The sequence below is a fragment of the Hyla sarda genome, chromosome 11 (genome assembly GCF_029499605.1).
Source record: "Hyla sarda isolate aHylSar1 chromosome 11, aHylSar1.hap1, whole genome shotgun sequence".
Lineage (NCBI taxonomy): Eukaryota > Metazoa > Chordata > Amphibia > Anura > Hylidae > Hyla > Hyla sarda.
In genome coordinates, this window is record NC_079199.1 from 6,094,146 (window position 1) to 6,105,486 (window position 11,341).

At 47.4% G+C, this 11,341-nt stretch overlaps 1 long non-coding RNA gene across 2 annotated transcripts; it reads right to left on the reverse strand.

The window, feature by feature from the left end:
- Nucleotides 1-4,355: 4,355 nt before the first annotated feature.
- Nucleotides 4,356-11,038, reverse strand: LOC130295506 (uncharacterized). 2 transcript variants are annotated; one of them, XR_008848858.1, is made up of 7 exons: nucleotides 10,838-11,038; nucleotides 9,856-9,916; nucleotides 8,984-9,044; nucleotides 7,117-7,177; nucleotides 5,959-6,019; nucleotides 4,886-5,819; nucleotides 4,356-4,662 (listed from the first exon to the last, which is right to left on the reverse strand). It is a non-coding gene; the product is annotated as an uncharacterized LOC130295506 (long non-coding RNA). The 2 variants fall into 2 exon arrangements; XR_008848857.1 differs by lacking the exon at nucleotides 9,856-9,916 and having other exon boundaries at nucleotides 10,838-11,036.
- Between the last annotated feature and the right edge of the window lie 303 nt (nucleotides 11,039-11,341).

An 11,341-nucleotide genomic window follows, 5' to 3' on the forward strand; every position in this document is an offset into this window, starting at 1 on the left:
AATGAGATGGTCCGCCTCCATCACATCCTATTGGCTCTCTCTTGTCACATGACATATTTAAACGTCACAAATCTCATTCCACAGCAGTGTCAATTTGGCTATCACAGGGAGAGGATCTCCTCACCCTGTGATAGCTGAAGCTGTACGGAGCTCTCATGGCCTCTGTGGCCCGACAGAATTTCACACATGTACGCAGCTCATACGGCTGCCTCATATACATTTACTGTTCATCCACAGCGCTATCGGGATCCCTATGCCCGATGGCGCTGTCATCAGGATCCCCACGCCCGCAGCTCTACACCCCGTCCCCCGCATCTCTACTCCCCGTCCCCCGCAGCTCTACTCCCCGTCCCCCGCATCTCTACTCCCCGTCCCCCGCAGCTCTACACCCCGTCCCCCGCATCTCTACTCCCCGTCCCCCGCAGCTCTACTCCCCGTCCCCTGTGAACGCTCAGGGAGCGATCCACAGCGCTATGGGGATTCCTACGCCCGATGGCGCTGTGATCAGTGTGCGTCCCCGCGAGCGCCCCATGCCCGCAGCTGTACTCCCCGTCCCTCCGTAGCTCTACTCCCCGTCCCCTGTGAACGCTCAGGGAACGGGGAACAGAAAGTAGAGCATCGGGCGCAGGTTAAGTTATTCGCGTAGTGCTGCGCATGCGCAGTACTACTTTACCTGCGCCCGATGCTCTACTTTCTGTTCCCCGTTCCCTGAGCGTTAACGGGACGGGGAGTACAGCTGCGGGGGGCGGAGGACGGGGAGTACAGCTGCGGGCATGGGGCGCTCGCGGGGACGCACACTGATGACAGCGGCATCAGGAATAGGAATCCCCATAGCGCTGTGGATCGCTCCCTGAGCGTTCACAGGGGACGGGGAGTAGAGCTCCGGGGGACGGGGAGTAGAGCTGCGGGGGGACGGGGAGTAGAGATGCGGGGGACGGGGAGTAGAGCTGCGGGGGACGGGGAGTAGAGCTGCGGGGGACGGGAAGTACAGCTGCGGGGGACGGGGTGTAGAGCTGCGGGCGTGGGGATCCTGATGACAGCGCCATCGGGCATAGGGATCCCGATAGCGCTGTGGATCAACAGTAAATGTATATGAGGCAGCCGTATGAGCTGCGTACATGTGTGAACTTCTGTCGGGCCACAGAGGCCATGAGAGCTCCGTACAGCTTCAGCTATCACAGGGTGAGGAGATCCTCTCTCTGTGATAGCCAAATTGACAATGCTGTGCGCATCGATGCGTGACGTTTAAATATGTCACGTGACAAGAGAGAGCCAATAGGATGTGATGGAGGCGGACCATCTCATTCTATGGCAAATCTCATTCTACGGCAATGCACCGTCACCTGTAGATGTTGGAGTCATATATAATGATATGGAATTGTCAGGTCGCTTGGGGGTCACATTGCGACCCCATTCACTTACCCACAATCCTTTGTGGTGCCATACAGCAGCGTTTCCCTATCAGGGTACCTCCAGCTGTTGCAAAACTACAACTCCCAGCATGCCCGGACAGCCAACGGCTGTCCGGGCATGCTGGAAGTTGTAGTTTTGCAACAGATAAAAACATCCTGGTTGGGAAACACCACCGTACAGTGATCATTGGACACACAACCCATTTCGCAGCCATATTTCGCCATGCAGCCTAAGGGCTTGTTCACATTGAGGAAACATTTCTTGCTGAATTCCTCCATGTATCAGCGGCACCGTCCCATTGACTAACAGCACTTCTCTTGCGGCTTCTTTCAGAACGTTGAACATGTTTAAATCTAAATCCCCATCGGAAGTTCCGCAGTGTCCACAGCGCCGTGGAATTGCATAGTGATCAAATAACTGTATGATCACATTGGGGCTCCGCATCACAACTAATGACTAGTGAAGGGGATTGTACTGTGACCCACAAGCGCTGCTGAAACCACAACCCAAAAGTCTCCAGAAATCTTTACAGGATATAAGTCTGGTCCAGTGCCAGCACCAGGCACCACAGGCCTCTTGGTTGCTTCTCTGATTAGTTTGGGTGGATGTATTTGTCTTGGTAGGTTTGCGGTTGTGCTTTCTTCTTTTCATTTTCTGATGATTGATTTTATGGGGTTCCATAAGATATTCAAAACTTCAGATATATATATATATTTTACGTAATCCTGCTTTGTACTTCTCCACGCTACCCCTGACCTGTTTGTTGAGCTCCTGCTGTTAGTTCAGTAATGCTCTCTAACAAACTCTGGGACATCACAGATCAGGTGTATTTTATACTGAGATTAAATTACAGATTGGTAGGACCCTATTTACCAATCATGTGACTTGATGACACCAGATCTTTGTTAGGGGGTCACACAGTGAAGGGGGTGAATACATATGCACCCAACACCTTTCAGATTTTTTGCTTATTTCCTCCACTTCCAAATGATGGACTATTATGTGTTGATCCATTACATAAAATCACAATGAAATTAATCTGAGGTTATACAGTAAAAAAAACGTTTGGGGAAGAGGGGGGGGATACTTTTGCAGGGCACTGTTGCCGCTTTCCCAGAGACCACTCCACTCTTGTCCTCAGGTTGGGGTCTTGCAGTTCCATTAAAGTTGAAAAAAAAAAAAGTAATACCGCACACAACCTGGGGAAAGGTGTAGCACTGTTTTTAGGAGAAACCAGATCTGTTCTTTCAATCCCATTTACCCAGGGCCCCAGCTGACACCACAACCCACCGTAACCTTGCAATTGCTTTGAGGACGCCGATCACTTATTACGTATTTTTTTTCCATAATGATGTTATGAACAAACAGTTTAGATAAACGTGTATTGTCAGAAACAAAACAAAAAAATAAAAAAAAACTTTTTATATGTTGTTCATCCTGGCAAAATATCAACCCTCCTAATATACTTCATAAGAAAATTGTATTTGCTTTTTATAGAAATCATGGCTTATAAGACCCCTAGGGACCCCATATCATCCAGAACATAATCCTGTCCGGCTGCAGCAGCATCACCTTTGTCCCAGCTGAAGCACAGGCATGGACAAAGTCTAGTATGTGAGGGCAGGACTAGCCTCCTCTGTGCTCACTCCTGTCCTATCAGATTACAGAGAAGCCTGCAGTGATTAAATGGAGAACTAGCACAGCACAGTCGACTCAGGGAGAAAGCAGTCATTCAGAATGAGGAAACACCCCCTCCAGAGCACAGGATGACAAGCCAAGTGAGCAACAGAAAGAAGGTATTTGTGAGAAATATAGGTGCTAGACAAATTATATGTATATGATCAGGATTTGGTATTCAGTAATGTAACTTTGTGGGCTATGACATACGCATTAAGTCACAAAAATATTGGTGTAAATTCACTGCAATTTTTAGTTTTACAGCTGCTTTTAGGCTCAAACAAAAAGCTTGGTCGTCATGTTTGTTTTTCACATTTTTTTTAATTATTTTTAAATAAAAAAAAAAGTCTGGTTTCCCCCAGACATGCTGCTGCCCCCATCATACTTCCCTGTAGGGATGGTATTGGGCAGGTTATGGGTCATTGGCAGTAGCTGGTTTCTTCCAGACACGAGTTTGAGGATTGGAGGCCAAAATGTTAGAGAGTAGCTCCCAACATTTTTTTTTCTGTCCCTGCCTATTGCCCATCTATACCTAACCCTTAACCCCTTTACTATCTGCAAAATGCCTTTTTGTCTACCTGGTAGTGTGCTCACTTATCAGGTAGACAGGCAGACTATCCCAGCAGGCATGACGTCACTGATATCTGTCAGGGCATGCTGGGAGTTGTAGTGGCGAAATAACTGGAGGCACCTTGTGTTGAAAACAATAACTTATGGCCATGGCGCTACACCGAACCCCGCTCCCCCCCCCCCCCCCCCCCCCCGTGTTGAATACAACTGTTATGGCTATGGCCACGGCACTACCCCAAACCCCACTCTCCCTTCTCCCCTCCCCCCGAATAAGACATACCCAAGTGCTGAGTCCTGAGGCAGAAGCGCGTATATGCCGGGAGGCGGGGCCGGCGTGTGAGGCCAGGGAGCCAATGCTCGCTCAGCGCTCACTTCTGCCTGTCTGACAGCCCGGGAGTGAGCGCGGGCTGAATGAATTAGGACCGATTGCCCGCCCGGCATCGGTCCAAATATAAGCATGATGTCACACCAGCCTGCAGCCGGCCACTAGTGGTTGGTTTTCAAGTGTGATATAAACTATTTTAATGGAAAAAAAAACATAATTAATGAATCTATATTATTATTAGAGATATGTTGTAGTATATAAGTAAAACGTTTGGCGACAGCGCCCACTTAAACCTTTGTGAGGAACAAGATTCTCTGGTCCGATCGTCCTTTAACCTCTTACACATCATAACTCAAAGAGAACACAAACCTCCGATTCATCTTCTAGCATTTTCATTTTTTATTTTTCCTGAACAGTTGTATAATACTTTTCCACAATTTGCTTTGTCATTTCATAATTATGTTGACCCTCGAGTTCCTTAAAAAAATAAAATAAAAATGCATACACAATATTTTATTGAGATTATGATTTCTCTCCTGCATAATAAAAGTAGATATGCAGCGGTATCTGCAGCCTCTGTCCATGTCGCAGTCCCACACATGTCGTCCGGTCGCTGAGGTTTGCGCATTCATACTGGGAGGGCTGGCAATCACCTATTAGGACCGCCCACTGGACTCCTAAGCACAGAATTAACAGATGTTTAGATTAACACTTTTTGAAGCTAAACTGAATCTTTTCCCACAAAACTACATATTAACGGGCGCTGCTTCTCCTGCTCTATAACAAACTGACAGAACGAGCAGGACGCACCACAGATCAGGTTCACTTCAAAAGCCAAACAATCATACGGAGCCTGAGACGCACTGAGACCTATTACACTTGTATAAAACCTGACATTACCTCAACAGCTTCACTCCACTGGACCATCAGAAACTATCCGGCCTCAAGTCTTCATCCTGGCAGAGTCATTGTTCTGTAATACATGATAGAATGTCACTGTACATACATTACTTATCCTGTACTGATCCTGAGTTATATCCTGTATTATACTCCAGAGCTGTACTCACTATTCTGCTGGTGAGGTCACTGTGTACATACATTACATTACTTATCCTGTACTGATCCCGAGTTATATCCTGTATTATACTCCAGAGCTGTACTCACTATTCTGCTGGTGGGGTCACTGTGTACATACATTACATTACTTATCCTGTACTGATCCTGAGTTATATCCTGTATTATACTCCAGAGCTGTACTCACTATTCTGCTGGTGAGATCACTGTGTACATACATTACATTACTTATCCTGTACTGATCCTGAGTTATATCCTGTATTATACTCCACACCTGCACTCACTATTCTGCTGGTGGGGTCACTGTACATACATTACTTATCCTGTACTGATCCCGAGTTATATTCTATTCTGCTGGTGGGGTCACTGTACATACATTACTTATCCTGTACTGATCCTGAGTTATATCCTGTATTATACTCCAGAGCTGCACTCACTATTCTGCTGGTGAGGTCACTGTGTACATACATTACATTACTTATCCTGTACTGATCCTGAGTTATATCCTGTATTATACTCCAGAGCTGTACTCACTATTCTGCTGGTGAGGTCACTGTGTACATACATTACGTTACTTATCCTGTACTGATCCTGAGTTATATCCTGTATTATACTCCAGAGCTGTACTCACTATTCTGCTGGTGAGGTCACTGTGTACATACATTACATTACTTGTGTATGATAGAAGTCATTGGTACATTGCACATGAGGCAAAACCAAAAGTCCTCCATCTTTTTCTCTGCCTCCCTTCGTTACGCACCTGCAAACAGAGTATAACAGGGACGCCTTTGTGGGAGGGTTACAAGACTATGTACAGGGCTCTCTAGGACCTGTATACACTGTATGGGGCTGTGGTGACCCTGGCAGCCCCATGTTAGGAGAAGGACGCCAATTGTTACCTGTTGTGAAGGTTTCTGTCCCTTTAATCAGCGATCCGGCATCCATTGGTATAGCTGAGACCTGCAATAGACAGAATGATCAGGCGACGCAATAACCATAGCGCAAATTAATTGAACAGAATTACACAAATCTCCAAGTTCCAAATTTCGGATCCATTCACTGCATGTGATTCCTATGATCTGGTCACCTCCCAGAAAATACACGACGGGGGTTATACACTACAAAGCATATTTTCCCAACCAGTGTGCCTCCAGCTGTTGCAAGGCCCCAGCATGGCGGGACAGCCAATGGCAGTCCCGACAGGCTGGGAGGTATAGCTTTGCAACAGCTGGAGACACACTGGCTGGTAACACAGCTATAAAGGTTGTGAGCGCCCCTTATATGACTATGTCAATATTGTACAGATTATGACAACAGATCGCTCAGGGTGGACTTACGCTTAAAGGGTTACGCCAGTGAAAAACATTTATTTTTAAATCAACTGGTGCCAGAACGTTAAACAGATTTTTATAATTACTTTATTTAAAAATCCTAACCCTTCCAGTACTTAGCTGCTGTATGCTCCACATGAAGTTGTGTAGTTCTTTCCAGTCTGACCACAGTGCTCTGCTGACACCTCTGTCCATGTCAGGAACTGTGCAGAGCAGGAGAGGTTTGCTAGAAGGATATTCTCCTTCTCCTGACATGGACAGAGGTGCCAGCAGAGAGCACTGTGGTCAGACAGAAAGGAAATATAAAAAGAAAAGAACTTCCCGTGGAGCATACAGCAGCTGATAAGTACTGGAAGGGTTAAGATTTTTTTAAATAGAAGTAATTTACCAATCTGTTTAATGTTCAGGCACCAGTTGATTTAAAAAAATTAAACATTTTCATCGGAGGACCCCTTTAAGACAGTGTAGGAGAGGAATCGTTGCGCACATCTCACTGCGAGACGCGCGGTCACATGACTCCGCTCCAGTATTCTCTTCCTCCGGTTCTTACGTGACTGCTCATGGTAGTCTGCAGCCACGCCTTTGTGGGAGGTCGGACCCACGAGAACCCCCATAACAGTGATATAGGAAGATCCAGTTAGGGGAACCCGCTAGTCACATGTAATGTCTCTATAGATTGAGATATAGATATATGTGCACGGAGATCACTGATCCGCTCACTATTACCTGCCGTGGGGTCCGCAGCCTCTCGCCTCATGTAGACAGCGCCCATTATGATCAGGGAGACCTGGAAGAGACATGAAATGTAAGATAAAGCAATAATCACTGCGCACACGACCTACAGAGACTCCAAATCACCATTAGTTCTAGTCCGATCAGAGCGCATGATCCCCACGATCCCAGTTATGGAAACCTCTTAAAGAAGCCGCACACCCTAGAGCAGTGGTCTTCAATCTGCAGACCTCCAGATGTTGCAAAAACTACAACTCCCAGCCTGCCCGGACAGCCGTTGGCTGTTCGGGCATGCTGGGAGTTGTAGTTTTGCAACATCTGGAGGTCCGCAGATTGAAGACCACGTGAGCGCCAAAACAGACATGAGACGATACAACAGGACACGCAGGCTAGAGCGCTCCCTTAAAAGGAGTACTCCGGCGCGCATTTTTTTCATTTTATCCCGTCCGGGCTGCAAAATAAAAGAAAACGCACTCTCTCTTGCCTGCCAACGAGCCCCCGGAGCTCCGGAACACTCCGGTACAGGTGTTCGGTCCCCGGGCTGTATTCTTCTTACTTCCTGTTAGCCCGGCACGTCACACGGAGCTTCAGCCTATCACCGGCCGCAGCGATGTCCCTCCTCGGCCAGTGATAGGCTGAAGCTCTGTGTGACGTGCCGGGCTAACAGGAAGTAAGAAGAATACAGCCCGGGGACCGAACGCCTGTACCGGAGCTCCGGGGGCTCGTTGGCAGGTAAGAGAAAGTGTGTTTTCTTTTATTTTGCAGCCCGGACGGGATAAAATGAAAAAAGTGAGCGCCGGAGTACTCCTTTAAAGAGTAGCTTCCACTATCTTTTTTTTCCCTTTCTGTCCCTACCTATTGGTTATCTCTCCCTAACACCCTCCCTGCCTTAAAAACATTTTGTTTACTACCTTCTAAATTGAATTTTTCATGGCCGTAACGCTGCTCACTCTGCCTGAATAGGAAGCCGACTTCCCCAGCATGCGCAACATCACTGAAGCCTGCTGAGCGCCGGCTTCTGCCCTTACCTAGTCTATGCAACGCTCCTGTCGGGAGAGGAGTGGCAAAACGCACGGCAGGCTTCTCCGGGGTCTCCTCCTCCCTGTTTCTCATTGCATGTGCTATTCAGGGAGGAGGAGTATAGAAGCTTCGCCGGACCTGCCAAGCAAAATTCTCTGCCGAGACCCCAGATAACTAACCCCAAAGGAACATGTACAGTCCTGGAGCATCAGCGCGACACTGATAGTCTGTGCGCGCTGCCTCCAGACTGTACATGCTGGGGACGGGCAGCCCGCGAGGCCAGTGAGCCAGTGTGCGCAGCCATGGTGTTCACAGTGCTCAATCCCGCCTGTTTGATTGACAGGCAGGGAGCGAGCGCAGGCTGACTGAATTTGGACTGATTGCCCAGCCAGGATGGGTCCGAATTCAGCAGTGACATCACAGCAGGCTGCAGCCGGCCACTAGAAGGGAGACCCCTAGTGGCTGGATTTCAAAATACAATATTTTAAACAAAAAAAATAATTGATGTATATTACGTAGGTGCTACAACATGTAAAAAAAAAAAACATAAGTTCATGACAGTGCGCATTTAAACACATTGTAGGAGGCGGAGTCCTCACCACATCTCACTGTGAGACGCGCGGTCACATGACTCCGCTCCAGTATTCTCTTCCTCCGGTTCTTACGTGACTGCTCATGGTAGTCTGCAGCCACGCCTTTGTGGGAGGTCGGACCCCCGAGAACCCACATAACAGTGATATTGGAAGATACAGTTAGGGGAACCCGCTAGTCAAATGTAATGTCTCTATAGATTGAGATATAGATATATGTGCACAGAGATCACTGATCCGCTCACTATTACCTGCCGGGGGGTCCGCAGCCTCTCGCCTCATGTAGACAGCGCCCATTATGATCAGGGAGACCTGGAAGAGACATTAAATGTAAGATAAAGCAATAATCACTGCGCACACGACCTACAGAGACTCCAAATCACCATTAGTTCTAGTCCGATCAGAGCACATGATCCCCACGATCCCAGTTATGGAAACCTCTTAAAGAAGAAACCCACCCAAGAGCAGTGGTCTTCAACCTGCAGACCTCCAGATGTTGCAAAACTACAACTCCCAGCATGCCCGGACAGCCAACGGCTGTCCGGGCATGCTGGGAGTTGTAGTTTTGCAACATCTGGAGGTCCGCAGGTTGAAGACCACTGCCCTAGAGGAATCAATGATGGGAGTTATATACAACAGCACACGCAGGCTAGAGCGCCCCCTTAAAGACAGTGTAGGAGGCGGAGTCCCCACCACATCTCACTGTGAGACGCACGGTCACATGACTCCGCTCCAGTATTCTCTTCCTCCGGTTCTTACGTGACTGCTCATGGTAGTCTGCAGCCACGCCTTTGTGGGAGGTCGGACCCCCGAAAACCCCCCATAACAGTGATATTGGAAGATACAGTTAGGGGAACCCGCTAGTCACATGTAATTTCTCTGGAGATTAATATAGAGATTAGAGATGAGCGAACTTACAGTAAATTCGATTGGTCACGAACTTCTCGGTGGGCTGGAAAAAGTGGATACAATCCTAGGAAAGAGTCTCCTAGGACTGTATCCACCTTTTCCAGCCAACGGGAGCACCGGAAAGCTGAACTAATTTATGCAGGATAAGTCATCAACTGCCGAGCCGAGAAGTTCGCTCATCTCTAATAGAGATCACTGATCTGCTAACTATTACCTGCCCGGGGGTCCGCAGCCTCTCGCCTAAGGTAGATGGCGCCCATTATGATCAGGGAGACCTGAAAGAGACATGAAATGTAAGATAAAGCAATAATCACTGCGCACACGACCTACAAAGATGATGGATTTCCTACAGTCAGTCATGGGAACCTTTACGTAAAAAAAGAAGGTCCCCTCTGAGGTCTCCATGATGGGAGTTATACACCACATATAATGTGAGCGCCAAAACAGACACAAGTACTTCAACACCGCCCCCACCACAGTGTAGGAGGAGAGTCGCCATTGCATCTCACATAGAGACGCACGGTCACATGACTCCGCTCCAGTATTCTCTTCAGAGGGGAGTTGTAGCTTTTGCACTACAGTTCCTGTATCAGGTTTTTGATTTAAAAAAAAACTGATTTCTCAAACCGGACTAAACTGTATCAAAACGTGTGAACACATTTTTATCTGTATACAGTTTGAAAAATGGTGTCCGGTTGCATCGGGTTTTTTTTTTTTTAATGAAAAACCTGTATACGTTTTTAACTTTTCACTCCATTATGAATAAAATTTTACTTATTCGATTGAAATTATAAGAAAAAAAAAAAAAGCAGCAAAGCCAAAAACCGTATGGAACCGTACGCACACAGTTCTGTTCAGTTCCCATTGACTCCCATGATAAAAAAAAAAAACACACACGGTTTAATACGGTTTTTCACTCGGATAAAAAACGATGGTAGACTACGGTTTTCTGTCCGAAAAAAAAAACGTATGGTTTGAAAAACGGAGACAACCAAATACATTATGGTGCATACAGTTTTGAATGGGAAGTCTATGGGCACGGTTTTCTGTACGGTTGCATACGTTTTTTTAATGAAACCATATGCCGAAACCGTATAACAAAATTGTGGTGTGAACCCACCCGAAGGTTCTTACGTGCCGGCTCATAGTGGTCTGCAGACCCCCCCCCCCTAATATAACATTATAATGGCTGATACCTCTGATGCTGCTCCAGGTGACTGGTCACACAATGCAATGGCGAAAACCACATCACATGAGAGGAGAAGCCTCCGCCGCCCCGACCATGAGGATGGCTCCGGATAGTCTCCATACTCCTCTCACCCCTAAAGCGAGGGGAAAAAAAAGAGAGACGTCACTTCCGGTCTCATACTCAGCCACTTCCGGTAGATGCAAAAGAGTCTAGTTGAAGACTGAAACTCGGTTGTGGACAGGAAACATGTGACCTGAGTGGAGGTCACATGTTTCCTGTTTAGCAAAGAGCCGCTCTCTGCAGCCAGACTGTCCTCGCGTTAGAAAGGAGTGAGCGGCCTCTAGCGGCCTCCAGCTGACACAACCTCTTGAGCGGATCACGTGATTCTGTCCAGAGATGATTGACAGCCGCGTCCTGATAGATCTGTAGATGTCTGTTATCTTTGGGTGTATGAGAGATAATCACGTGACCGTGCGCACTACTGCTCCAGAGGTGGCTGATAACAGAGAAC